Source organism: Pan troglodytes, chromosome 3 (assembly GCF_028858775.2).
Source record: "Pan troglodytes isolate AG18354 chromosome 3, NHGRI_mPanTro3-v2.0_pri, whole genome shotgun sequence".
Lineage (NCBI taxonomy): Eukaryota > Metazoa > Chordata > Mammalia > Primates > Hominidae > Pan > Pan troglodytes.
In genome coordinates this window covers 172,570,602-172,573,632 of record NC_072401.2, presented here as the reverse complement: position 1 = coordinate 172,573,632, position 3,031 = coordinate 172,570,602, and the positions used below count along the sequence as shown (strand labels likewise).

The 3,031-nt window shown below is 30.8% G+C and overlaps 1 non-coding gene across 1 annotated transcript; it reads right to left on the bottom strand.

The window, feature by feature from the left end:
* Positions 1–882: 882 nt before the first annotated feature.
* On the bottom strand, positions 883–1,013 carry LOC112209122 (U6atac minor spliceosomal RNA). Its single transcript, XR_002943789.1, has one exon. It is a non-coding gene; the product is annotated as a U6atac minor spliceosomal RNA (small nuclear RNA).
* Positions 1,014–3,031: the final 2,018 nt, after the last annotated feature.

The window sequence follows — 3,031 nt, the reverse complement described above, 5'->3', positions numbered from 1 at the left end:
CAGTCTAACAATGACATCTTTGTCATGATTGCTGCCTGGTCACCAGTAATTATGAAATGCCATAAATACTGAAATTCATCCTTATTGTAGAGATGTTAAAGTGTGTACTAATACGTATCTTTTAAGTTATTGAAATATTGAAATATGCTGTTTAAGGCTAGTCTATTAGATATGTTCAAGTATATAAATGTATATTCCTGGTGGTTTTAAAATTTTATCGTAAGAATTGATCCCTTTGTCTCTATCTTGAGCTTTCTTTTGGACAATATTGACTTGTTATATGTTTTCCCTCCATTATTGTGAAAATTTCTCTCTAGATCTTAGGATAGAGGTTGTGAACTATGGCCTACAGGCCAACTTTGGCCCATCTCCTGTGCTGTTAAATGAAGTATTATTGAGACATAGCCATCTCATTCATGTGTATATGGTCTACGTTTGCTTTCATGCTCCAGCAACCAAGTTGAATAGTTGCTACTGAAACCACATGGCCCATAAAGCCAGAAATATTTATTATTAGGCCGTTTACAGAAAAACTTTGCCATCCTCTGTCTTTGGCCTATCTTTATATTTTAGATGTAAATAGCATTTGTAAAAATATAATTTATTTATTTAAAGATCCATAGACAATTTTTTTATGTTATTGAATACCTCAAACTGCAGTTAGCTACAGTGTACTGCTTATACATCTATTAATTCATATGTATGTTTTTAATGTATAAACTATTAGTGCATTTCCATTTCTATAGTAGGAAAATACTTTTTCTGTAGGGAATATATCATAAGAGTGATTCTTTATATTTTAAGAGCTCTTTTTATTTTTTATTTTTAAGTTATTACCTTATTTGATACTTGAAGTACTGCTTAGAAACACCTAAAGTTGTGAAAAAATTGAGGCTCAGAGAGGTTAAGTGGTTTTTCTTAAGCTACACAATATTTAAGACCCAAGATAAGCCCAAGAGCCTCTTCTAGGTTTGTCAAGGGGAATGCTAATCTTCTTTCCTTTCATGCGACAAAACATATCATTTTAAATGAAGTTCTAGAAGCTCTCACTTTGTTTTTGTCTATTTCTGTTTATTAGGATATATTTGCCCTGATTTTTACCATTATACTTTGAAATTCCTATTTGTCTCAATTAAAATATTTCTTTTCCTTCCTGATTTGCTTATTTGATGAGTTTTTCTATTTGTCAGTTTTTTTTCTTACTAAGTATTTTCTCCTTTGCTATTTAGAACATTATTTCTATTCTTTCCATGTTTGCTATTAAATTTTTTAATTGCAAACTTAACTTTTTAAATGCAAAGCAATATTTTAATCTCTCTCCTGTTATATACAAGGACACTAGAACACTTAATTCTGATAATTCTGTTCCTCTTTAATAACCTAATAATCTCCAATGTTTTAAGGCTAATTTCTGTTTAATACCTTAATTTAGAAATTCTCTGCATAACATTTAATACAGATGCTGTTTGTTCAGATTTATCTACATGTTAACTGTTTCATTATCTTTTTGCTTATGTTTTGTTTGTTTCCATTTTAGGATTTACTTCTAGGGTAATTTCTCATCTTGTCTGAGAAGCTAGAAGTTGGTTTAGCAAAGATATGTTAGTAATATATTTTTTCAAAGTTTGTCTTTTGTTTTGTTTTTACTCATATTTGCTTTCTATTTTATACTAGTGTATAAATTAGAAATTATATACTAGTATATAAATATATGCTAATATATATACTAGCAAATAAATATACTGGCATATTTTATATACTAGTATATAAAATAGATAATAGTATATACTAGTATATACTAATAAGGTTATATCTGCTGTATATACTAGTATATACTAGTATATACTTATAAGGTTATATCTGCTGTATGCCCAGTCCTCAACTGACACCTGTTTCTTTAACCATCTTAAGATATTTTTGTTGTTGCTTTAGAGAAGTATCCTGTCAACCATTCGTTGATTTGTAAATTTTCTATCTGTCCTTGCCATCTGCTTTTAAAACTTTGTCTGTATCCCTGGTGATGGGGCATTTCTCTCCAATGTACATATATTTAATTATTTTTGTTTTATTTAGCTTGGTTAGTATATACTGAACTTGCTGTATCTATGGGGTCACTCTTTTATCAACTCTAAAATTTGTAGTTATTATTTTTGCATGTATTATTTCTCCAAAATACTCTGTAACCCATCTTCTTGGAATTTAAAGTAGACATATGTTAGAACTTTTCATTTTAGCTATCATATTACATACTTTTTCTTTCAAATGTTTAACTTTTTGAATCTCTCTTTTCCGTGATTATTGTCTACAGATCTAATTTTATTTTTTATTTTTATTTTTATTTTTCGAGACAGAGTCCCACTCTGTCACCCAGGCTGGAGTGCAGTGGTGTGATCTCAGCTCACTGCAACTTCTGCCTCCTGGGTTCAAGCAATTCTCTGTCTCAGCCTCTCGAGTAGCTGGGATTACAGGTGCCCATCACCACGCTTGGCTAATTTTTTTGTATTTTTAGTAGAGACGGGGTTTCAGCATCTTGGCCAGGCTGGTCTTGAACTCCTGACCTCCTGACCTCGTGGGAGGTCTTGGCCTCCCAAAATGCTGGGATTACAGGCAGGAGCCACCGCTCCCTGCCGTACAGATCTAATTTTAGTCCAGTAATTCTCTCATGATTCTCTAATCAGCTGTTGAGAAAAAAGTTCATCATTCAATTTTTAAGAATAAAAGACATATTTTCCTGTTAAAAATTCTTTATTGTCTGTTTGAAAACAATTTCATGATTAATACCTTTTTTATGAAATTAACCATGCTGTCTAGTTCAGACATGTTATTCTATATTATGTATCGAATAATTCTAATATATAAAGACTTTTGTAGTCCAAATACATTCGATGCTTATACTGACTTTGATTCATAGTAGCTCATTTCCTTATGTTTTAGTTATCCTTGATTATGATTTTTTTTTTATTTTACTCCTTAGAAATTCAGAGAAGCAGAATTGTGGATTTTTTTTTTCCAGAATGAAATTTGATGTGCG